Raw genomic sequence first — 26,109 nt, 5'->3', positions numbered from 1 at the left:
AGGGGGAGAGGGAGGGGGAGAGGGAGAGAGAGGGGAGGGAGAGAGGGCGAGGGGAGGGAGAGGAGAGGGGAGTGAGAGGGGAGAGGGAGAGTGAGGGGAGGGAGAGAGGGCGAGGGGAAGGAGAGAGGGGGGAGAGAGGGGGGAGAGAGAGGGAGAGGGAGAGAGAGTGAGGGGAGGGAGAGTGAGGGGAGAGAGGGCGAGGGGAAGGAGGGGGAGGGGCAGGGGAGGGAGAGGGGGAGGGAGAGAGAGTGAGGGGAGGGAGAGTGAGGGGAGAGAGGGCGAGGGGAAGGAGGGGGAGGGACAGGGGAGGGAGAGGGGGAGGGAGAGCGGAGGGGGGGAGGGAGAGTGAGTGGAGGGAGAGAGAAGGAGGTAGAGACAGGGAGAGAGAGAGGGAGGGGGAGAGAGAGGGAGGGGGAGAGAGAGGGAGGGGAGAGATAGGGAGGCGAAGAGAGAGGGAGGGGAAAGCGAGGGAGGGGAAAGCGAGGGAGGGGAAAGCGAGGGAGGGGAAAGCAAGGGAGAGGAAAGCGAGGGAGGGGGAGAGAGAAGGACAGCAGAGAAGGAGATTCATCCATGGGCTTGTGTGCAATAGGAGGGAATGGGAAGGGGTTTGATCCATTGGGATTGTGTACACTGGGAGTGAATGGGAAGGAGTTTGATCCATTGGGATTGTGTACAGTGGGAGTGTACGGGAAAGGGTTTGATCCATTGGGATTGTGTACAGTGGGAGTGAACGGGAAAGGGTTTGATCCATTGGGATTGTGTACACTGGGAGTGAACGGGAAGGAGTTTGATCCATTGGGATTGTGTACAATGGGAGTGAATGGGAAGGGGTTTGATCCATTGGGATTGTGTACAATGGAAGTGAATGGGAAAGGGTTTGATCAATTGGGATTGTGTACACTGGGAGTGAACGGGAAAGGGTTTGATCCATTGGGATTGTGTACACTGGGAGTGAACGGGAAGGAGTTTGATCCATTGGGATTGTGTACAATGGGAGTGAATGGGAAGGGTTTTGGGTCCTTTGGGATTGTGTACAATTGGAGTGAATGGGAAGCGGTTTGGAGCCATTGAGATGGTGTACGAAGGGAGTGAATGGGAAGGGGTTTGATCCATTGGGATTGCGTACAATGGGAGTTAACGGGAAGGGGTTTGATCCATTGGGATTGTGTACAATGGGAGTGAATGCGAAGGGGTTTAGATCCATTGGGAATGTGTACAATGGGAGTGAATGCGAAGGGGTTTGGATCCATTGGGATTGTGTACAATGGGAGTGAATGGGAAGGGGTTTCTGTCCATTGGGATTGTGTACAATGGGAGTGAACGGGAAAGGATTTGGTCCATTGGGATTGTGTACAACGGGAGTGAACGGGAAGGGGTTTGATCCATTGGGATTGTGTACAATGGGAGTGAATGGGAAGGGGTTTGGGTCCATTGGGATGGTGTACAATGGGAGAGAATGGGAAGATGTTTGATCCATTGGGATTGTGTACACTGGGAGTGAATGGGAAGGGGGTTGATCCATTGGGATTGTGTTAAATACGAGCGAACGGGCAGGGGTTTGATCCATTGGGATTGTGTGCAGTGGGAGTGAATGGAAAGAGGTTTGATCCATTGAGGTGGTGTACGATGGGAGTGAATGGGAAGGGGTTTGGATCCATTGGGATTGTGTACACTGGGAGTGAACGGGAAGTGGTTTAATCCATTGGGATTGTGTTAAATGGGAGCGAACGGGAAGGTGTTTGATACATTGGGATTGTGTACAGCGGGAGCGAATGGGAAGGGGTTTGATCCATTGGGATTGTGTACAGTGGGATGAATGGGAAGTTGTTTGGGTCCATTGGGATTGTGTACAAAGGGAGGAATGGGAAGGGGTTTGGGTCCATTGGGATTGTGCACAACGGGAGTGAATGGGAAGATGTTTGATCCATTGGGATTGTGTACACTGGGAGTGAAGGGGAAGGGTTTAGATCCATTGGGATTGTGTTAAACGGGAGCGAACGGGAAGGGGTTTGACCCATTCGGATTGTGTACAGTGGGAGTGAATGGGAAGGGGGTTTGATCCATTGTGATTGTGTACAATGGGAGCGAACGGGAAGGGGTTTGATCCATTGGGATTGGGTACAATGGGAGTGAACGGGAAGGGGTTTGATACTTTGTGATTGTGGACAATGGGATCGAACGGGAAGGGGTTTGATCCATTGGGATTGTGTACCATGGAAGTGAACAGGAAGGGGTTTGATCCATTGGGATTGTGGACAGTGGGAGTGAATGGGAAGGGGGTTGATCCATTGGGATTGTGGACAATGGGAGCGAACGGGAAGGGGTTTGATCCATTGGGATTGTGTAAAATGGGAGTGAATGGGAAGATGTTTGATCCATTGGGATTGTGTACAATGGGAGTGAATGGGAAGGAGTTTGATCCATTGGGATTGTGTACAATGGGAGTGAACGGGAAGGGGTTTGATCCATTGGGATTGTGTACAATGGGAGTGAATGGGCTGGAGTTTGATCCATTGGGATTGTGTACAATGGGAGTGAACAGGAAGGGGTTTGATTCATTGGGATTGTGTACAATGGGAGTTAACGGGAAGGGGTTTGATCCATTGGGATTGTGTACAATGGGAGTGAAAGGTAAGGGGTTTGATCCATTGGGATTGTCTACAATGGGAGTGAACGGGAAGTGGTTTGATCCATTGCGATTGTTTTAAATGGGAGCGAACAGGAAGGGGTTTGATCCATTGGGATTGTGTACAATGGGAGTGAATGGGAAGATGTTTGATCCATTGGGATTGTGTACAATGGGAGTGAACGGGAAGGGGTTTGATCCATTGGGATTGTGTACAATGGGAGTGAACGGGAAGGGATTTGGGTCCATTGGGATTGTGTACAATGGGAGTGAATGGGAAGGAGTGTGATCCATTGGGATTGTGTTCAATGGGAGTGAATGGGCTGGAGTTTGATCCATTGGGATTGTGTACAATGGGAGTGAAAGGGAAGGGGTTTGATGCATTGGGATTGTCTACAATGGGAGTGAACGGGAGTGGTTTGATCCATAGGGATTGTGTACACTGGGAGTGAACGGGAAGGGGTTTGATCCATTGGGATTGTGTTAAATACGAGCGAACGGGCAGGGGTTTGATCCATTGGCATTGTGTACAGTGGGAATGAATGGGAATGCAGTTGATCCATTGGGATTGTGGACAATGGGAGCGAACGGGAAGGGGTTTGATGCATTGGGATTGTGTACAATGGGAGTGACTGGGAAGATGTTTGAGCCATTGGGATTGTGTACACTGGTAGATAACGGGAAGTGGTTTGATCCATTGGGATTGTTTTAAATGGGAGCGAACAGGAAGGGGTTTGATCCATTGGGATTGTGTACAATGGGAGTGAATGGGAAGATGTTTGATCCATTGGGATTGTGGACAATGGGAGCGAACGGGAAGGGGTTTGATCCATTGGGATTGTGAACAATGGGAGTGAATGGGAAGGGGTTTGATCCATTGGGATTGTGAACAATGGGCGGAATGGGAAGGGGTTAGTGTCCATTGGGATTGTGAACAATGGGAGTGAATGTAAAGGGGTTAGGGTCCATTGGGATTCTGAACAATGGGAGTGAATGGGAAGGGGTTTGGGTCCATTGGGATTGTGTACAATGGAGTGAATGGGAAGGGGTTTGGGTCCATTGGGATTGTGTACAATGGGAGTGAATGGGAAGGGGTTTGGGTCCATTGGGATTGTGTACAATGGGAGTGAATGGGAAGGGGTTTGTGTCCATTGGGATTGTGAACAATGGGAGTGAATGGGAAGGGGTTTGTGTCCATTGGGATTGTGAACAAAGGGAGGAATGAGCAGGGATTTGGGTCCATTGGGATTGTGTACAATGGGAGTGATGGGAAGGGGTTTGGGTCCATTGGGATTGTGTACAGGGGGAGTGAATGGGAAGGGGTTTGGGTCCATTGGGATTGTGTACAATGGGAGTGAATGGGAAGGGGTTTGGGTCCATTGGGATTGTGTACAATGGGAGTGAACGGGAAGGGGTTTGGGTCCATTGGGATTGGGTACAATGGGAGTGAATGGGAAGGGATTTGGGTCCATTGGGATTGTGTACAATGGGAGTGAATGGGAAGGGGTTTGGGTCCATTGGGATTGTATAGAATGGGAGTGAACGGGAAGGGGTTTGGGTCCATTGGGATTGTATAGAATGAGAGTGAATGGGAAGGGGTTTGGATCCATTGGGATTGTGTACAGTGGGAGTGAATGGAAAGGGGTTTGATCCATTGGGATTGTGCACAAGGGGAGTGAACAGGAAGGGGTTTGATCCATTGGGATTGTCTACAATGGGAGTGAACGGGAAACGGTTTGATCCATTGGGATTGTGTACAGTGGGAGTGAACGGGAAGGGGTTTGATCCATTGGGATTGTGTACAGTGGGAGTGAATGGGAAGGGGTTTGGGTACATTGGGATTGTGTACAATGGGAGTGAATGGGAAGGTGTTTGATCCATTGGGATGGTGGTTCAATGGGAGTGAATGGGAAGGGGTTTCATCCATTGGGAGTGTGTACCAAGGAAGTGAACGGGAAGGGGTTTGATCCATTGGGATTGTGTTAAATGGGTGCGATCGGTAAGGGGTTTGATCCATTGGGATTGTGTACAGTGGGAGTGAATGGGAAGGACTTTGATCCATTGGGATTGTGTTAAATGGGAGAGAATGGGATGGAGTTTGATCCATTGGGATTGTGGACAATGGGAGTGAACGGGAAGGGTTTTGGTCAATTGGGATTGTGTACAATGGGAGTGAATGGGAAGGTGTTTGTGTCCATTGGGATTGTGTACAATGGGAGTGAATGGGAAGGGGTTTGGATCCATTGGGATTGTGTACAATGGGAATGAATGGGAAGGGGTTTGATCCATTGGGATTGTGTACACTGGGAGTGAATGGGATGCGGTTTCATCCATTGGGATTGTGTACATTGGGAGTGAATGGGATGCGGTTTGATCCATTGGGATTGTGTACAGTGGGAGTGAATGGGATGCGGTTTGATCCATTAGGATTGTGCATAATGGGAGTGAATGGGAAGGGGCTTGGGTCCATTGGGATTGTGTACAATGGGAGTGAACGGGAAAGGGTTTGATCCATTGGGATTGTGTACAATGCGAGTGATGGGAAGGGGTTTGAGCCATTGGGATTGTGGACAATGGGACTGAATGGGAAGAGGTTTGATCCATTGCGATTGTGTACAATGGTAGTGAATGGGAAGGGGTTTGATCCATTGGGATTGTGTAAAAAGGGAGTGAATGGGAAGGAGTTTGTGTCCATTGGGATTGTGTACAAAGGGAGTGAATGGGAAGGGGCTTGATTCTGTTGGGATTGTGTGCAGTCGGAGTGAATGGGAAGGTGTTTGATCCATTGGGATTGTGTACAAAGGGAGTGAATGGGAAGGAGTTTGTGTCCATTGGGATTGTGTACAGTGTGAGTGAATGGGAAGGGGTTTGATCCATTGGGATTGTGTACAAAGGGAGTGAATGGGAAGGGGTTTGAGTCCTTTGGGATTGAGGACAATGGGACTGAATGGGAAGGGGTTTGGGTCCATTGGGATTGTGGATAATAGGAGTGAATGGGAAGGGGTTTGATCCATTATGATTGTGTACAAAGGGAGTGAATGGGAAGCTGTTTGTGTCCATTGGGATTGTGTACAAAGGGAGTGAATGGGAAGGGGTTTGAGTCCATTGGGATTGTGTACAATGGGAGTGAACGGGAAGGGGTTTGATCCATTGGGATTGTGTACAATGGGAGTGAATGGGAAGAGGTTTGATCCATTGGGATTGTGTACAATGGAAGTGAATGGGAAGGGGTTATAGTCCATTAGGATTGTCTACAGTGGGAGTGAATGGGAAGGAGTTTGATCCATTGGGATTGTGTACAATGGGAGTGAATGTGAAGGGGTTTGATCCATTGCGATTGTGTACAGTGGGAGTGAATGGGACGCGGTTTGTATCCTTGGGATTGTGTACAATGGGAGTGAATGGGAAGGGGTTTGATCCATTGGGATTGTGTACAATGGGAGTGAATGGGAAGGGGTTTCATCCATTGGGATTGTGTACAGTGGGAGTGAATGGGAAGAGGTTTGATCCATTTGGATTGTGTACAAAGGGAGTGAATTGGAAGGGGTTTGTGTCCATTGGGATTGTGTACAGTGGGAGTGAATGGGAAGGGGTTTGAATCCATTGGGATTGAGTCCATTGAGAGTGAATGGGAAGGGGTTTGGGTCCATTGGGATTGTGCATAATGAGAGTGAATGGGAAAGGGTTTGGGTCCATTGGGATTCTGTACAATGGGAGTGAATGGGAAGGGGTTTGGGTCCATTGGGATTGTGTATAATGGGAGTGATGGGAAGCGGTTTGATCCATTGGGATTGTGGACAATAGGACTGAATGGGAAGGGGTTTGGGTCCATTGGGATTGTGTATAATGGGAGTGGTGGGAAGGGGGTTTGATCCATTGGGATTGAGTACAATGGGACTGAATGGGAAGGGGTTTGATCCATTGGGATTGTGTACAAAGGGAGTGAATGGGAAGGGGTTTGGGTCCATTGGGATTGTGAACAATGGGAGTGAATGGGAAGGGGTTTGATCCATTCTGATTGTGTACAATAGGAGGGAATGGGAAGGGGTTTGGGTCCATTGGGATTGTGAACAATGGGAGAGAATGGGAAGGGGTTTGGGTCCATTGGGATTGTGGACAATGGGAGTGAATGGGAAGCGGTTTGTGTCCATTGGGATTGGGTACAATGGGACTGAATGGGAAGGGGTTTGGGTCCATTGGGATTGTGGACAATGGGAGTGAATGGGAAGCGGTTTGTGTCCATTGGGATTAGGTACAATGGGACTGAATGGGAAGGGGTTTCATCCATTGGGATTGTGTACAATGGGAGTAAATGGGAAGGGGTTTGTTCCATTTGGATTGTGTACACTAGGAGTGAATGGGATGCGGTTTCATCAATTGGGATTGTGTACAGTGGGAGTGAATGGAATGCGGTTTGATCCATTAGGATTGTGCATAATGGGAGTGAATGGGAAGGTGTTTGTGTCCATTGGGATTGTGTATAATGGGAGTGAATGGGAAGGGATTTGATCCATTGGGATTGTGTACTGTGGGAGTGAATGGGATGCGGTTTGATCCATTAGGATTGTGCATAATGGGAGTGAATGGGAAGGGGTTTGGGACCATTGGGATTGTGTACAATGGGACTGAATGGGAAGGGGTTTGATCCATTAGGATTGTGCATAATGGGAGTGAATGGGATTGTGTACAGTGGGAGTGAATGGGATGCGGTTTGATCCATTAGGATTGTGCATAATGGGAGTGAATGGGAAGGGGTTTGATCCATTGGGATTGTGAACAATGGGAGTGAATGGGAAGGGGTTTGATCCATTGGGATTGTGTACAGTGGGAGTGAATGTGACGCGGTTTGTGTCCTTGGGATTGTGTACAATGGGAGTGAATGGGAAGAGGTTTGATCCATTGGGATTGTGGACAATGGGAGTGAATGGGAAGGGGTTTGATCCATGAGGATTGTGTACAAAGGGAGAGAATGGGAAGGAGTTTGTGTCCATTGGGATTGTGTACAGTGGGAGTGAATGGGAAGGAGTTTGAGTCCATTGGGATTGAGTCCATTGTGAGTGAATGGGAAGGGGTTTGGGTCCATTGGGATTGTGTACAATGCGAGTGATGGGAAGTGGTTTGATCCATTGGGATTGTGGACAATGGGACTGAATGGGAAGGGGTTTGATCCATTGGGATTGTGTACAGTGGGAGTGAATGGGAAGGGGTTTGGGTCCATTGGGATTGGGTACAATGGGAATGAATGGGAAAAGGTTTGATCCATTTGGATTGTGTACAGTGGGAGTGAATGGGAAGTGGTTTGATACATTGAGATTGTGTACAATGGGAGTGAATGGGAAGGGGTTTGGGTCCATTGGGATTGTGTACAATTGGAGTGATGGGAAGGTGTTTGATCCATTGGGATTGTGTACAATGGGAGTGAATGGGATGCGGTTTGGTACATTGGGATTGTGTACAATGGGAGTGAATGGGAAGGGGTTTGTGTCCATTGGGATTGTGGACAATGGGAGTGAATGGGAAGGGGTTTGATCCATTGGGATTGTGGACAATGGGACTGAATGGGAAGAGGTTTGATCCATTGGGATTGTGGACAATGGGAGTGAATGGGAAGGGGTTTGAGTCCATTGGGATTGAGTCCATTGTGAGTGAATGGGAAGGGGTTTGGGTCCATTGGGATTGTGCATAATGGGAGTGAATGGGAAGGGGTTTGGGTCCATTGGGAGTGTGTATAATGGGAGTGATGGGAAGGGGTTTGATCCATTGGGATTGTGGACAATGGGACTGAATGGGAAGGGGTTTGGGTCCATTGGGATTGTGTATGATGGGAGTGGTGGGAAGGGGGTTTGATCCATTGGGATTGTGTACAATCGGACTGAATGGGAAGGGGTTTGATCCATTGGGATTGTGTACAATGGGAGTGAATGGGAAGGGGTTTGGGTCCATTGGGATTGTGAACAATGGGAGTGAATGGGAAGGGGTTTGATCCATTGGGATTGTGTACAATCGGACTGAATGGGAAGGGGTTTGATCCATTCTGATTGTGTACAATAGGAGGGAATGGGAAGGGGTTTGGGTCCATTGGGATTGTGAACAATGGGAGAGAATGGGAAGGGATTTGGGTCCATTGGGATTGTGGACAATGGGAGGGAATGGGAAGCGGTTTGTGTCCATTGGGATTGGGTACAATGGAACTGAATGGGAAGGGATTTGATCCATTGGGATTGTGTACAATGGGAGTGAATGGGAAAGGGTTTGATCCATTGGGATTGTGTACAGTGGGAGTGAATGGAATGCGGTTTGATCCATTAGGATTGTGCATAATGGGAGTGAATGGGAAGGGGTTTGGGTCCATTGGGATTGTGTACAATGGGAGTGAACGGGAAGGGGTTTGATCCATTGGGATTGTGTACAGTGGGAGTGAATGGGATGCGGTTTGATCCATTAGGATTGTGCATAATGGGAGTGAATGGGAAGGGGCTTGGGTCCAATAGGATTGTGTACAATGCGAGTGATGGGAAGGGGTTTGATCCATTGGGATTGTGGACAATGGGACTGAATGGGAAGAGGTTTGATCCATTGCGATTGTGGACAATGGTAGTGAATGGGAAGGGGTTTGATCCATTGGGATTGTGTACAAAGGGAGTGAATGGGAAGGAGTTTGTGTCCATTGGGATTGTGTACAAAGGGAGTGAATGGGAAGGGGCTTGATTCTATTGGGATTGTGTGCAGTCGGAGTGAATGGGAAGGGGTTTGATCCATTGGGATTGTGTACAAAGGGAGTGAATGGGAAGGAGTTTGTGTTCATTGGGATTGTGTACATTGGGAGTGAATGGGAAGGGGTTTGATCCATTGGGATTGTGTACAAAGGGAGTGAATGGGAAGGGGTTTGAGTCCTTTGGGATTGAGGACAATGGGACTGAATGGGAAGGGGTTTTGGTCCATTGGGATTGTGGACAATAGGAGTGAATGGGAAGGGGTTTCATCCATTAGGATTGTGTACAAAGGGAGTGAATGGGAAGGAGTTTGTGTCCATTGGGATTGTGTACAAAGGGAGTGAATGGGAAGGGGTTTGAGTCCATTGGAATTCTGTACAATGGGAGTGAACGGGAAGGGGTTTCATCCATTGGGATTGTGTACAATGGGAGTGAATGGGAAGGGGTTGATCCATTGGGATTGTGTACAATGGGAGTGAATGGGAAGGGGTTTCATCCATTGGGATTGTGTACAGTGGGAGTGAATGGGAAGAGGTTTGATCCATTAGGATTGTGTACAAAGGGAGTGAATTGGAAGGGGTTTGTGTCCATTGGGATTGTGTACAGTGGGAGTGAATGGGAAGGGGTTTGAGTCCATTGGGATTGAGTCCATTGTGAGTGAATGGGAAGGGGTTTGGGTCCATTGGGATTGTGCATAATGGGAGTGAATGGGAAGGGGTTTGGGTCCATTGGGATTGTGTATAATGGGAGTGATGGGTAGGGGTTTGATCCATTGGGATTGTGGACAATGGGACTGAATGGGAAGTGGTTTGGGTCCATTTGGATTGTGTGTGATGGGAGTGGTGGGAAGGGGGTTTGATCCATTGGGATTGTGTACAATCGGACTGAATGGGAAGGGGTTTGATCCATTGGGATTGCGTACAATGGGAGTGAATGGGAAGGGGTTTGGGTCCATTGGGATTGTGAACAATGGGAGTGAATGGGAAGGGGTTTGATCCATTCTGATTGTGTACAATAGGAGGGAATGGGAAGGGGTTTGGGTCCATTGGGATTGTGAACAATGGGAGAGAATGGGAAGGGGTTTGGGTCCATTGGGATTGTGGACAATGGGAGGGAATGGGAAGCGGTTTGTGTCCATTGGGATTGGGTACAATGGAACTGAATGGGAAGGGATTTGATCCATTGGGATTGTGTACAATGGGAGTGAATGGGATGCGGTTTCATCCATTGGGATTGTGTACAGTGGGAGTGAATGGGATGCGGTTTGATCCATTAGGATTGTGCATAATGGGAGTGAATGGGAAGGGCTTGGGTCCTTTGGGATTGTGTACAATGCGAGTGATGGGAAGTGGTTTGATCCTTTGGGATTGTGTACAATGGGAGTGAATGGGAAGGGGTTTGATCCATTGGGATTGTGTACAGTGGGAGTGAATGGGAAGGGGCTTGCTCCATTGGGATTGGGTACAGTGGGAGTGAACGGGAAGGGGTTTGATCCATTGGGATTGTGTACAGTGGGAGTGAACGGGAAGGGGTTTGATCCATTGGGATTGTGTACAATGGGAGTGAACGGGAAGGGGTTTGATCCATTGGGAATGTGTACAATGGGAGTGAACGGGAAGGGGTTTGATCCATTGGGATTGTGTACAATGGGAGTGAACGGGAAGGGGTTTGGATCCATTGGGATTGTGTACAATGGGAGTGAATGGGAAGGGGTTTGATCCATTGGGATTGTGTACAGTGGGAGTGAATGGGATGCGGTTTGATCCATTAGGATTGTTCATAATGGGAGAGAATGGGAAGGGGCTTGGGTCCAATAGGATTGTGTACAATGCGAGTGATGGGAAGGGGTTTGATCCATTGGGATTGTGTACAATGGGACTGAATGGGAAGAGGTTTGATCCATTGCGATTGTGGACAATGGTAGTGAATGGGAAGGGGTTTGATCCATTGGGATTGTGTACAAAGGGAGTGAATAGGAAGGAGTTTGTGTCCATTGGGAGTGTGTACAAAGGGAGTGAATGGGAAGGGGCTTGATTCTATTGGGATTGTGTGCAGTCGGAGTGAATGGGAAGGGGTTTGATCCATTGGGATTGTGTACAAAGGGAGTGAATGGGAAGGAGTTTGTGTCCAATGGGATTGTGTACAGTGGGAGTGAATGGGAAGGGGTTTGATCCATTGGGATTGTGTACAAAGGGAGTGAATGGGAAGGGGTTTGAGTCCTTTGGGATTGAGGACAATGGGACTGAATGGGAAGGGGTTTGGGTCCATTGGGATTGTGGACAATAGGAGTGAATGGGAAGAGGTTTGATCCATTAGGATTGTGTACAAAGGGAGTGAATGGGAAGGAGTTTGTGTCCATTGGGATTGTGGACAAAGGGAGTGAATGGGAAGGGGTTTGAGTCCATTGGGTTTCTGTACAATGGGAGTGAACGGGAAGGGGTTTGAACCATTGGGATTGTGTACAATGGGAGTGAATGGGAAGAGGTTTGATCCATTGGGATTGTGTACAATGGAAGTGAATGGGAAGGGGTTTTAGTCCATTAGGATTGTCTACAGTGGGAGTGAATGGGAAGGAGTTTGATTCATTGGGATTGTGTACAATGGGAGTGAATGTGAAGGGGTTTGATCCATTGCGATTGTGTACAGTGGGAGTGAATGGGACGCGGTTTGTATCCTTGGGATTGTGTACAATGGGAGTGAATGGGAAGGGGTTTGATCCATTGGGATTGTGTACAATGGGAGTGAATGGGAAGGGGTTTCATCCATTGGGATTGTGCACAGTGGGAGTGAATGGGAAGAGGTTTGATCCATTAGGATTGTGTACAAAGGGAGTGAATTGGAAGGGGTTTGTGTCCATTGGGATTGTGTACAGTGGGAGTGAATGGGAAGGGGTTTGAGTCCATTGGGATGGAGTCCATTGTGAGTGAATGGGAAGGGGTTTGGGTCCATTGGGATTGTGCATAATGAGAGTGAATGGGAAGGGGTTTGGGTCCATTGGGATTGTGTACAATGGGAGTGAATGGGAAGGGGTTTGGGTCCATTGGGATTGTGTATAATGGGAGTGATGGGAAGGGGTTTGATCCATTGGGATTGTGGACAATGGGACTGAATGGGAAGGGGTTTGGGTCCATTGGGATTGTGTATAATGGGAGTGATGGGAAGGGGGTTTGATCCATTGGGATTGAGTACAATGGGACTGAATGGGAAGGGGTTTGATCCATTGGGATTGTGTACAAAGGGAGTGAATGGGAAGGGGTTTGGGTCCATTGGGATTGTGAACAATGGGAGTGAATGGGAAGGGGTTTGATCCATTCTGATTGTGTACAATAGGAGGGAATGGGAAGGGGTTTGGGTCCATTGGGATTGTGAACAATGGGAGAGAATGGGAAGGGGTTTGGGTCCATTGGGATTGTGGACAATGGGAGTGAATGGGAAGCGGTTTGTGTCCATTGGGATTGGGTACAATGGGACTGAATGGGAAGGGGTTTGGGTCCATTGGGATTGTGGACAATGGGAGTGAATGGGAAGCGGTTTGTGTCCATTGGGATTAGGTACAATGGGACTGAATGGGAAGGGGTTTGATCCATTGGGATTGTGTACAATGGGAGTAAATGGGAAGGGGTTTGATCCATTTGGATTGTGTACACTAGGAGTGAATGGGATGCGGTTTCATCCATTGGGATTGTGTACAGTGGGAGTGAATGGGATGCGGTTTGATCCATTAGGATTGTGCATAATGGGAGTGAATGGGAAGGTGTTTGGGTCCATTGGGATTGTGTATAATGGGAGTGAATGGGAAGGGATTTGATCCATTGGGATTGTGTACTGTGGGAGTGAATGGGATGCGGTTTGATCCATTAGGATTGTGCATAATGGGAGTGAATGGGAAGGGGTTTGGGTCCATTGGGATTGTGTACAATGGGAGTGAATGGGAAGGGGTTTGATCCATTAGGATTGTGCATAATGGGAGTGAATGGGATTGTGTACAGTGGGAGTGAATGGGATGCGGTTTGATCCATTAGGATTGTGCATAATGGGAGTGAATGGGAAGGGGTTTGATCCATTGGGATTGTGTACAATGGGAGTGAATGGGAAGGGGTTTGATCCATTGGGATTGTGTACAGTGGGAGAGAATGTGACGCGGTTTGTGTCCTTGGGATTTTGTACAATGGGAGTGAATGGGAAGAGGTTTGATCCATTGGGATTGTGGACAATGGGAGTGAATGGGAAGGGGTTTGATCCATTAGGATTGTGTACACTAGGAGTGAATGGGATGCGGTTTCATCCATTGGGATTGTGTACAGTGGGAGTGAATTGGAAGGGGTTTGTGTCCATTGGGATTGTGTACAGTGGGAGTGAATGGGAAGGGGTTTGAGTCCATTGGGATTGAGTCCATTGTGAGTGAATGGGAAGGGGTTTGGGTCCATTGGGATTGTGCATAATGAGAGTGAATGGGAAGGGGTTTGGGTCCATTGGGATTGTGTACAATGGGAGTGAATGGGAAGGGGTTTGGGTCCATTGGGATTGTGTATAATGGGAGTGATGGGAAGGGGTTTGATCCATTGGGATTGTGGACAATGGGACTGAATGGGAAGGGGTTTGGGTCCATTGGGATTGTGTATAATGGGAGTGGTGTGAAGGGGGTTTGATCCATTGGGATTGAGTACAATGGGACTGAATGGGAAGGGGTTTGATCCATTGGGATTGTGTACAAAGGGAGTGAATGGGAAGGGGTTTGGGACCATTGGGATTGTGAACAATGGGAGAGAATGGGAAGGGGTTTGGGTCCATTGGGATTGTGGACAATGGGAGTGAATGGGAAGCGGTTTGTGTCCATTGGGGTTGGGTACAATGGGACTGAATGGGAAGGGGTTTGGATCCATTGAGATTGTGGACAATGGGAGTGAATGGGAAGCGGTTTGTGTCCATTGGGATTAGGTACAATGGGACTGAATGGGAAGGGGTTTGATCCATTGGGATTGTGTACAATGGGAGTAAATGGGAAGGGGTTTGATCCATTTGGATTGTGTACACTAGGAGTGAATGGGATGCGGTTTCATCCATTGGGATTGTGTACAGTGGGAGTGAATGGGATGCGGTTTGATCCATTAGGATTGTGCATAATGGGAGTGAATGGGAAGGTGTTTGGGTCCATTGGGATTGTGTATAATGGGAGTGAATGGGAAGGGATTTGATCCATTGGGATTGTGTACTGTGGGAGTGAATGGGATGCGGTTTGATCCATTAGGATTGTGCATAATGGGAGTGAATGGGAAGGGGTTTGGGTCCATTGGGATTGTGTACAATGGGAGTGAATGGGAAGGGGTTTGATCCATTAGGATTGTGCATAATGGGAGTGAATGAGATTGTGTACAGTGGGAGTGAATGGGATGCGGTTTGATCCATTAGGATTGTGCATAATGGGAGTGAATGGGAAGGGGTTTGAACCATTGGGATTGTGTACAATGGGAGTGAATGGGAAGGGGTTTGATCCATTGGGATTGTGTACAGTGGGAGTGAATGTGACGCGGTTTGTGTCCTTGGGATTGTGTACAATGGGAGTGAATGGGAAGAGGTTTGATCCATTGGGATTGTGGACAATGGGAGTGAATGGGAAGGGGTTTGATCCATTAGGATTGTGTACACTAGGAGTGAATGGGATGCGGTTTCATCCATTGTGATTGTGTACAGTGGGAGTGAATGGGGTGCGGTTTGATCCATTAGGATTGTGCATAATGGGAGTGAATGGGAAGGTGTTTGGGTCCATTGGGATTGTGTATAATGGGAGTGAATGGGAAGGGATTTGATCCATTGGGATTGTGTACTGTGGGAGTGAATGGGATGCGGTTTGATCCATTAGGATTGTGCATAATGGGAGTGAATGGGAAGGGGTTTGGGTCCATTGGGATTGTGTACAATGGGATTGAATGGGAAGGGGTTTGATCCATTAGGATTGTGCATAATGGGAGTGAATGGGATTGTGTACAGTGGGAGTGAATGGGATGCGGTTTGATCCATTAGGATTGTGCATAATGGGAGTGAATGGGAAGGGGTTTGATCCATTGGGATTGTGTACAATGGGAGTGAATGGGAAGGGGTTTGATCCATTGGGATTGTGTACAGTGGGAGTGAATGTAACGCGGTTTGTGTCCTTGGGATTGTGCAATGGGAGTGAATGGGAAGAGGTTTGATCCATTGGGATTGTGGACAATGGGAGTGAATGGGAAAGGGTTTGATCCATTAGGATTGTGTACAAAGGGAGAGAATGGGAAGGAGTTTGTGTCCATTGGGATTGTGTACAGTGGGAGTGAATGGGAAGGAGTTTGAGTCCATTGGGATTGAGTCCATTGTGAGTGAATGGGAAGGGGTTTGGGTCCATTGGGATTGTGTACAATGCGAGTGATGGGAAGGGGTTTGATCCATTGGGATTGTGGACAATGGGACTGAATGGGAAGGGGTTTGATCCATTGGGATTGTGTACAGTGGGAGTGAATGGGAAGGGGTTTGGGTCCATTGGGATTGGGTACAATGGGAGTGAATGGGAAAAGGTTTGATCCATTTGGATTGTGTACAGTGGGAGTGAATGGGAAGTGGTTTGATCCATTGAGATTGTGTACAAAGGGAGTGATGGGAAGGGGTTTGATCCATTGGGATTGTGTACAATGGGAGTGAATGGGATGCGGTTTGGTCCATTGGGATTGTGTACAATGGGAGTGAATGGGAAGGGGTTTGTGTCCATTGGGATTGTGGACAATGGGAGTGAATGGGAAGGGGTTTGTGTCCATTGGGATTGTGGACAATGGGAGTGAATGGGACGCGGTTTGTGTCCTTGGGATTGTGTACAATGGGAGTGAATGGGAAGTGGTTTGATCCATTGGGATTGTGTACAATGGGAGTGAATGGGAAGGGGTTTGATCCATTGGGATTGTGGACAATGGAACTGAATGGGAAGAGGTTTGATCCATTGGGATTGTGGACAATGGGAGTGAATGGGAAGAGGTTTGATCCATTGGGATTGTTGACAATGGGAGTGAATGGGATGCGGTTTGATCCATTGGGATTGTGTACAATGGGAGTGAATGGGAATGGGTTTGATACATTGGGATTGTGGACAATGGGTGTGAATGGGACGCGGTTTGTGTCCTTGGGATTGTGTGCAATGGGAGTGAATGGGAAGGGGTTTGATCCATTTGGATTGTGTACAATGGGAGTGAATGTGAAGGGGTTTGATCCATTGCGATTGTGTACAGTGGGAGTGAATGGGACGCAGTTTGTATCCTTGGGATTGTGTACAATGGGAGTGAATGCGAAGGGGTTTGATCCATTGGGATTGTGTACAATGGGAGTGAATGGGAAGGGGTTTCATCCATTGGGATTGTGTACAGTGGGAGTGAATGGGAAGAGGTTTGATCCATTAAGATTGTGTACAAAGGGAGTGAATTGGAAGGGGTTTGTGTCCATTGGGATTGTGTACATTGGGAGTGAATGGGAAGGGGTTTGAGTCCATTGTGAGTGAATGGGAAGGGGTTTGGGTCCATTGGGATTGTGCATAATGCGAGTGAATGGGAAGGGGTTTGGGTCCATTGGGATTGTGTACAATGGGAGTGAATGGGAAGGGGTTTGGGTCCATTGGGATTGTGTATAATGGGAGTGATGGGAAGGGGTTTGATCCATTGGGATTGGGTACAATGGAACTGAATGGGAAGGGGTTTGATCCGTTGGGATTGTGTACAATGGGAGCAAATGCGAAGGGGTTTGATCCATTGGGATTGTGTCCACTGGGAGTGAATGGGATGCGGTTTCATCCATTGGGATTGTGTACAGTGGGAGTGAATGGGATGTGGTTTGATCCATTAGGATTGTGCATAATGGGAGTGAATGGGAAGGGGTTTGGGTCCATTGGGATTGTGTACTATACGAGCGATGGGAAGGGGTTTGATCCATTGGGATTGTGGACAATAGGACTGAATGGGAAGAGGTTTGATCCATTGCGATTGTGGACAATGGTAGTGAATGGGAAGGGGTTTGATCCATTGGGATTGTGTACAAAGGGAGTGAATGGGAAGGAGTTTGTGTCCATTGGGATTGTGTACAAAGGGAGTGAATGGGAAGGGGCTTGATTCTATTGGGATTGTGTGCAGTCGGGGTGAATGGGAAGGGGTTTGATCCATTGGGATTGTGTACAAAGGGAGTGAATGGGAAGGAGTTTGTGTCCATTGGGATTGTGTACAGTGGGAGTGAATGGGAAGGGGTTTGATCCACTGGGATTGTGTACAAAGGGAGTGAATGGGAAGGGGTTTGAGTCCTTTGGGATTGAGGACAATGGGACTGAATGGGAAGGGGTTTGGGTCCATTGGGATTGTGGACAATAGGAGTGAATGGGAAGGGGTTTGATCCATTAGGATTGTGTACAAAGGGAGTGAATGGGAAGGAGTTTGTGTCCATTGGGATTGTGTACAAAGGGAGTGAATGGGAAGGGGTTTGATCCATTGGGATTGTGTACAGTGGGAGTGAATGGGCTGTGGTTTGATCCATTAGGATTGTGCATAATGGGAGTGAATGGGAAGGGGTTTGGGTCCATTGGGATTGTGTACAATGCGAGTGATGGGAAGGGGTTTGATTCATTAGGATTGTGGACAATGGGACTGAATGGGAAGAGGTTTGATCCATTGCGATTGTGGACAATGGTAGTGAATGGGAAGGGGTTTGATCCATTGGGATTGTGTACAAAGGGAGTGAATGGGAAGGAGTTTGTGTCCATTGGGATTGTGTACAAAGGGAGTGAATGGGAAGGGGCTTCATTCTATTGGGATTGTGTGCAGTCGGAGTGAATGGGAAGGGGTTTGATCCATTGGGATTGTGTACAAAGGGAGTGAATGGGAAGGAGTTTGTGTCCATTGGGATTGTGTACAGTGGGAGTGAATGGGAAGGGGTTTGATCCATTGGGATTGTGTACAAAGGGAGTGAATGGGAAGGGGTTTGAATCCTTTGGGATTGAGGACAATGGGACTGAATGGGAAGGGGTTTGGGTCCATTGGGATTGTGGACAATAGGAGTGAATGGGAAGGGGTTTGATCCATTAGGATTGTGTACAAAGGGAGTGAATGGGAAGGAGTTTGTGTCCATGGGGATTGTATACAAATGGAGTGAATGGGAAGGGGTTTGAGTCCATTGGGATTGTGTACAATGGGAGTGAACGGGAGGGGGTTTGATCCATTGGGATTGTGTACAATGGGAGTGAATGGGAAGAGGTTTGATCCATTGGGATTGTGTACAATGGAAGTGAATGGGAAGGGGTTTGAGTCCATTAGGATAGTCTACAGTGGGAGTGAATGGGAAGGAGTTTGATCCATTGGGATTGTGTACAATGGGAGTGAATGTGAAGGGGTTTGATCCATTGCGATTGTGTACAGTGGGAGTGAATGGGACGCGGTTTGTATCCTTGGGATTGTGTACAATGGGAGTGAATGGAAAGGGGTTTGATCCATTGGGATTGTGTACAATGGGAGTGAATGGGAAGGGGTTTCATCCATTGGGATTGTGTACAGTGGGAGTGAATGGGAAGAGGTTTGATCCATTAGGATTGTGTACAAAGGGAGTGAATTGGAAGGGGTTTGTGTCCATTGGGATTGTGTACAGTGGGAATGAATGGGAAGGGGTTTGAGTCCATTGGGATTGAGTCCATTGTGAGTGAATGGGAAGGGGTTTGGGTCCATTGGGATTGTGCATAATGGGAGTGAATGGGAAGGGGTTTGGATCCATTGGGATTGTGTACAATGGGAGTGAATGGGAAGGGGTTTGGGTCCATTGGGATTGTGTATAATGGGAGTGATGGGAAGGGGTTTGATCCATTGGGATTGTGGACAATGGGACTGAATGGGAAGGGGTTTGGGTCCATTGGGATTGTGTATAATGGGAGTGGTGGGAAGGGGGTTTGATCCATTGGAATTGAGTACAATGGGACTGAATGGGAAGGGGTTTGATCCATTGGGATTGTGTACAAAGGGAGTGAATGGGAAGGGGTTTGGGTCCATTGGGATTGTGAACAATGGGACTGAATGGGAAGGGGTTTGATCCATTCTGATTGTGTACAATAGGAGGGAATGTGAAGGGGTTTGGGTCCATTGGGATTGTGAACAATGGGAGAGAATGGGAAGGGGTTTGGATCCATTGGGATTGTGGACAATGGGAGTGAATGGGAAGCGGTTTGTGTCCATTGGGATTGGGTACAATGGGACTGAATGGGAAGGGGTTTGGGTCCATTGGGATTGTGGACAATGGGAGTGAATGGGAAGCGGTTTGTGTCAATTGGGATTAGGTACAATGGGTCTGAATGGGAAGGGGTTTGATCCATTGGGATTGTGTACAATGGGAGTAAATGGGAAGGGGTTTGATCCATTTGGATTGTGTACACTAGGAGTGAATGGGATGCGGTTTCATCCATTGGGATTGTGTACAGTGGGAGTGAATGGGATGCGGTTTGATCCATTAGGATTGTGCTTAATGGGAGTGAATGGGAAGGTGTTTGGGTCCATTGGGATTGTGTATAATGGGAGTGAATGGGAAGGGATTTGATCCATTGGGATTGTGTACTGTGGGAGTGAATGGGATGCGGTTTGATCCATTAGGATTCAGCATAATGGGAGTGAATGGGAAGGGGTTTGGGTCCATTGGGATTGTGTACAATGGGAGTGAATGGGAAGGGGTTTGATCCATTAGGATTGTGCATAATGGGAGTGAATGGGATTGTGTACAGTGGGAGTGAATGGGATGCGGTTTGATCCATTAGGATTGTGCATAATGGGAGTGAATGGGAAGGGGTTTGATCCATTGGGATTGTGTACAATGGGAGCGAATGGGAAGGGGTTTGATCCATTGAGATTGTGTACAGTGGGAGTGAATGTGACGCGGTTTGTGTCCTTGGGATTGTGTACAATGGGAGTGAATGGGAAGAGGTTTGATCCATTGGGATTGTGGACAATGGGAGTGAATGGGAAGGGGTTTGATCCATTAGGATTGTGTACAAAGGGAGAGAATGGGAAGGAGTTTGTGTCCATTGGGATTGTGTACAGTGGGAGTGAATGGGAAGGAGTTTGAGTCCATTGGGATTGAGTCCATTGTGAGTGAATGGGAAGGGGTTTGGGTCCACTGGGATTGTGTACAATGCGAGTGATGGGAAGGGGTTTGATCCATTGGGATTGTGGACAATGGGACTGAATGGGAAGGGGTTTGATCCATTGGGATTGTGTACAGTGGGAGTGAATGGGAAGGGGTTTGGGTCCATTGGGATTGGGTACAATGGGAGTGAATGGGAAAAGGTTTGATCCATTTGGATTGTGTACAGTGGGAGTGAATGGGAAGTGGTTTGGGTCCATTGGAATTGTGTACAATGGGAGTGAATGGGAAGGGGTTTGGGTCCATTGAGATTGTGTACAATTGGAGTGATGGGAAGGGGTTTGGGTCCATTGGGATTGTGTACAATTGGAGTGATGGGAAGGGGTTTGATCCATTGGGATTGTATACAATGGGAGTGAATGGGAAGGGGTTTGTGTCCATTGGGATTGTGGACAATGGGAGTGAATGGGACGCGGTTTGTGTCCTTGGGATTGTGGACAATGGGAGTGAATGGGAAGGGGTTTGATCCATTGGGATTGTGGACAATGGGACTGAATGGGAAGAGGTTTGATCCATTGGGATTGTGGACAATGGGAGTGAATGGGAAGAGGTTTGATCCATTGGGATTGTTGACAATGGGAGTGAATGGGATGCGGTTTGATCCATTGGGATTGTGTACAATGGGAGTGAATGGGAATGGGTTTGATACATTGGGATTCTGGACAATGGGTGTGAATGGGACGCGGTTTGTGTCCTTGCGATTGTGGACAATGGGAGTGAATGGGAAGGGGTTTGATCCATTGGGATTGTGTACAATGGGAGTGAATGTGAAGGGGTTTGATCCATTGCGATTGTGTACAGTGGGAGTGAATGGGACGCAGTTTGTATCCTTGGGATTGTGTACAATGGGAGTGAATGGGAAGTGGTTTGAGTCCATTGGGATTGTGTACAGTGGGAGTAAATGCGAAGGGGTTTGAGTCCATTGGGATTGTGTACAGTGGGAGTGAATGGGAAGGGGTTTGATCCATTGGGATTGGGTACAATGGGAGTGAATGGGAAAGGGTTTGATCCATTGGGATTGTGTACAATGGGAGTGAATGGGAAGGGGGTTTGATCCATTGGGATTGTGTACAATGGGAGTGAATGGGAAGGGGTTTGATCCATTGGGATTGTGTACAAAGGGAGTGAATGGGAAGTGGTTTGAGTCCATTGGGATTGTGTACAGTGGGAGTGAATGGGAAGGGGTTTGATCCATTGGGATTGGGTACAATGGGAGTGAATGGGAAAGGGTTTGATCCATTGGGATTGTGTACAATGGGAGTGAATGGGAAGGGGGTTTGATCCATTGGGATTGTGTACAATGGGAGTGAATGGGAAGGGGTTTGATCCATTGGGATTGTGTACAAAGGGAGTGAATGGGAAGTGGTTTGAGTCCATTGGGATTGTGTACAGTGGGAGTGAATGGGAAGGGGTTTGATCCATTGGGATTGTGTACAGTGGGAGTGAATGGGAAGGAGTTTGAGTCCTTTGGGATTGAGGACAATGGGACGGAATGGGATGCGGTTTGATCCATTAGGAATGTGTACAAAGGGAGTGAATGGGAAGGAGTTTGTGTCCATTGGGATTGTGTACAGTGGGAGTGAATGGGAGAGGTTTGATCCATTAGGATTGTGTACAAAGGGAGTGAATTGGAAGGGGTTTGTGTCCATTGGGATTGTGTACAGTGGGAGTGAATGGGAAGGGGTTTGAGTCCATTGGGATTGTGCATAATTGGAGTGAATGGGAAGGGGTTTGGGTCCATTTGGATTGTGTATAATGGGAGTGATGGGAAGGGGTTTGATCCATTGGGATTGTGGACAATGGGACTGAATGGGAAGGGGTTTGTGTCCATTGGGATTGTGTATAATGGGAGTGGTGGGAAGGGGGTTTGATCCATTGGGATTGTGTACAATGGGACTGAATGGGAAGGGGTTTGATCCATTGGGATTGTGTACAATTGGAGTGAATGGGAATGGGTTTGGGTCCATTGGGATTGTGAACAATGGGAGTGAATGGGAAGGCGTTTGATAGATTCTGATTGTGTACAATAGGAGGGAATGGGAAGGGGTTTGGGTCCATTGGGATTGTGCACAATGGGAGAGAATGGGAAGGGGTTTGGGTCCATTGGGATTGTGGACAATGGGAGTGAATGGGAAGGGGTTTGGGTCCATTGGGATTGTGGACAATGGGAGTGAATGGGAAGCGGTTTGTGTCCATTGGGATTGGGTACAATGGGACTGAATGGGAAGGGGTTTGATCCGTTGGGATTGTGTACAATGGGAGTAAATGGGAAGGGGTTTGATCCATTGGGATTGTGTACACTAGGAGTGAATGGTATGCGGTTTCATCCATTGGGATTGTGTACAGTGGGAGTGAATGGGAAGAGGTTTGATCCATTAGGATTGTGCATAATGGGAGTGAAAGGGAAGGGGTTTGATCCATTGGGATTCTGTACAGTGGGAGTGAATGGGATGCGGTTTGATCCATTAGGATTGTGCATAATGGGAGTGAATGGGAAGGGGTTTGATCCATTGGGATTGTGTACAATGGGAGTGAATGGGAAGGGGTTTGATCCATTGCGAATGTGTACAGTGGGAGTGAATGTGACGCGGTTTGTGTCCTTGGGATTGTGTACAATGGGAGTGAATGGGAAGGGGTTTGATCCATTAGGATTGTGTACAAAGGGAGTGAATGGGAAGGAGTTTGTGTCCATTGGGATTGTGTACAGTGGGAGTGAATGGGAGAGGTTTGATCCATTAGGATTGTGTACAAAGGGAGTGAATTGGAAGGGGTTTGTGTCCATTGGGATTGTGTACAGTGGGAGTGAATGGGAAGGGGTTTGAGTCCATTGGGATTGTGCATAATTGGAGTGAATGGGAAGGGGTTTGGGTCCATTTGGATTGTGTATAATGGGAGTGATGGGAAGGGGTTTGATCCATTGGGATTGTGGACAATGGGACTGAATGGGAAGGGGTTTGGGTCCATTGGGATTGTGTATAATGGGAGTGGTGGGAAGGGGGTTTGATCCATTGGGATTGTGTACAATGGGACTGAATGGGAAGGGGTTTGATCCATTGGGATTGTGTACAATTGGAGTGAATGGGAATGGGTTTGGGTCCATTGGGATTGTGAACAATGGGAGTGAATGGGAAGGCGTTTGATACATTCTGATTGTGTACAATAGGAGGGAATGGGAAGGGGTTTGGGTCCATTGGGATTGTGCACAATGGGAGAGAATGGGAAGGGGTTTGGGTCCATTGGGATTGTGGACAATGGGAGTGAATGGGAAGGGGTTTGGGTCCATTGGGATTGTGGACAATGGGAGTGAATGGGAAGCGGTTTGTGTCCATTGGGATTGGGTACAATGGGACTGAATGGGAAGGGGTTTGATCCGTTGGGATTGTGTACAATGGGAGTAAATGGGAAGGGGTTTGATCCATTGGGATTGTGTACACTAGGAGTGAATGGTATGCGGTTTCATCCATTGGGATTGTGTACAGTGGGAGTGAATGGGAAGAGGTTTGATCCATTAGGATTGTGCATAATGGGAGTGAAAGGGAAGGGGTTTGATCCATTGGGATTCTGTACAGTGGGAGTGAATGGGATGCGGTTTGATCCATTAGGATTGTGCATAATGGGAGTGAATGGGAAGGGGTTTGATCCATTGGGATTGTGTACAATGGGAGTGAATGGGAAGGGGTTTGATCCATTGCGAATGTGTACAGTGGGAGTGAATGTGACGCGGTTTGTGTCCTTGGGATTGTGTACAATGGGAGTGAATGGGAAGGGGTTTGATCCATTAGGATTGTGTACAAAGGGAGAGAATGGGAAGGAGTTTGTGTCCATTGGGATTGTGTACAGTGGGAGTGAATGGGAAGGAGTTTGAGTCCATTGGGATTGAGTCCATTGTGAGTGAATGGGAAGGGGTTTGGGTCCATTGGGATTGTGTACAATGCGAGTGATGGGAAGGCGTTTGATCCATTGGGATTGAGGACAATGGGACTGAATGGGAAGGGGTTTGATCCATTGGGATTGTGTACAGTGGGAGTGAATGGGAAGGGGTTTGGGTCCATTGGGATTGGGTACAATGGGAGTGAATGGGAAAAGGTTTGAACCATTTGGATTGTATACAGTGGGAGTGAATGGGAAGTGGTTCGATCCATTGAGATTGTGTACAATGGGAGTGAATGGGAAGGGGCTTGGGTCCATTGGGATTGTGTACAATTGGAGTGATGGGAAGGGGTTTGATCCATTGGGATTGTGTACAATGCGAGTGATGGGAAGGGGTTTGATCCATTGGGATTGTGGACAATGGGACTGAATGGGAAGGTGTTTGATCCATTGGGATTTTGTACAGTGGGAGTGAATGGGAAGGGGTTTGGGTCCATTGGGATTGGGTACAATGGGAGTGAATGGGAAAAGGTTTGATCCATTTGGATTGTGTACAGTGGGAGTGAATGGGAAGTGGTTTGATCCATTGAGATTGTGTACAGTGGGAGTGAATGGGAAGGGGTTTGGGTCCATTGGGATTGTGTACAATGGGAGTGAATGGGATGCGGTTTGGTCCATTGGGATTGTGTACAATGGGAGTGAATGCGAAGGGATTTGATCCATTGGGATTGTGGACAATGGGACTGAATGGGAAGAGGTTTGATCCATTGGGATTGTGGACAATGGGAGTGAATGGGAATCGGTTTGATCCATTGGAATTGTTGACAATGGGAGTGAATGGGATGCGGTTTGATCCATTGGGATTGTGTACAATGGGAGTGAATGGGAATGTGTTTGATACATTGGGATTGTGGACAATGGGTGTGAATGGGACGCGGTTTGTGTCCTTGGGATTGTGTGCAATGTGAGTGAGTGGGAAGGGGTTTGATCCATTGGGACTGTGTACAATGGGAGTGAATGTGAAGGGGTTTGATCCATTGCGATTGTGTACAGTGGGAGTGAATGGGACGCAGTTTGTATCCTTCGGATTGTGTACAATGGGAGTGAATGGGAAGGGGTTTCATCCATTGGGATTGTGTACAGTGGGAGTGAATGGGAAGAGGTTTGATCCATTGGGTTTGTGGACAATGGGAGTGAATGGGAAGGGGTTTGATCCATTAGGATTGTGTACAAAAGGAGTGAATTGGAAGGGGTTTGTGTCCATTGGGATTGTGTACAGTGGGAGTGAATGGGAAGGGGTTTGAGTCCATTGGGTTTGAGTCCATTGTGAGTGAATGGGAAGGGGTTTGGGTCCATTGGGATTGTGCATAATGGGAGTGAATGGGAAGGGGTTTGGGTCCATTGGGATTGTGTACAATGGGAGTGAATGGGAAGGGGTTTGGGTCCATTGGGATTGTGTATAATGGGAGTGATCGGAAGGGGTTTGATCCATTGGGATTGTGGACAATGGGACTGAAAGGGAAGGGGTTTCGGTCCATTGGGATTGTGTATAATGGGAGTGGTGGGAAGGGGGTTTGATCCATTGGGATTGTGTACAATGGGACTGAATGGGAAGGGGTTTGGTCCATTGGGATTGTGTACAATGGGAGTGAATGGGAAGAGGTTTGGATCCATTGGGATTGTGAACAATGGGAGTGAATAGGAAGGTGTTTGATCCATTCTGAT

General features: G+C 47.9%; 1 protein-coding gene across 1 annotated transcript in view; it reads right to left on the bottom strand.

The window, feature by feature from the left end:
• LOC140402857 (tripartite motif-containing protein 46-like) overlaps positions 1 to 26,109 on the bottom strand; it is a 181,043-nt gene that overhangs the window by 51,045 nt on the left and 103,889 nt on the right. The gene's annotated exons all lie outside the window — the stretch shown is intronic.

Source organism: Scyliorhinus torazame, chromosome 26 (genome assembly GCF_047496885.1).
Source record: "Scyliorhinus torazame isolate Kashiwa2021f chromosome 26, sScyTor2.1, whole genome shotgun sequence".
Taxonomy (NCBI): domain Eukaryota; kingdom Metazoa; phylum Chordata; class Chondrichthyes; order Carcharhiniformes; family Scyliorhinidae; genus Scyliorhinus; species Scyliorhinus torazame.
The sequence above is the reverse complement of the archived record's forward strand: the minus strand, read 5'-3'. Positions and strand labels throughout refer to the sequence as shown.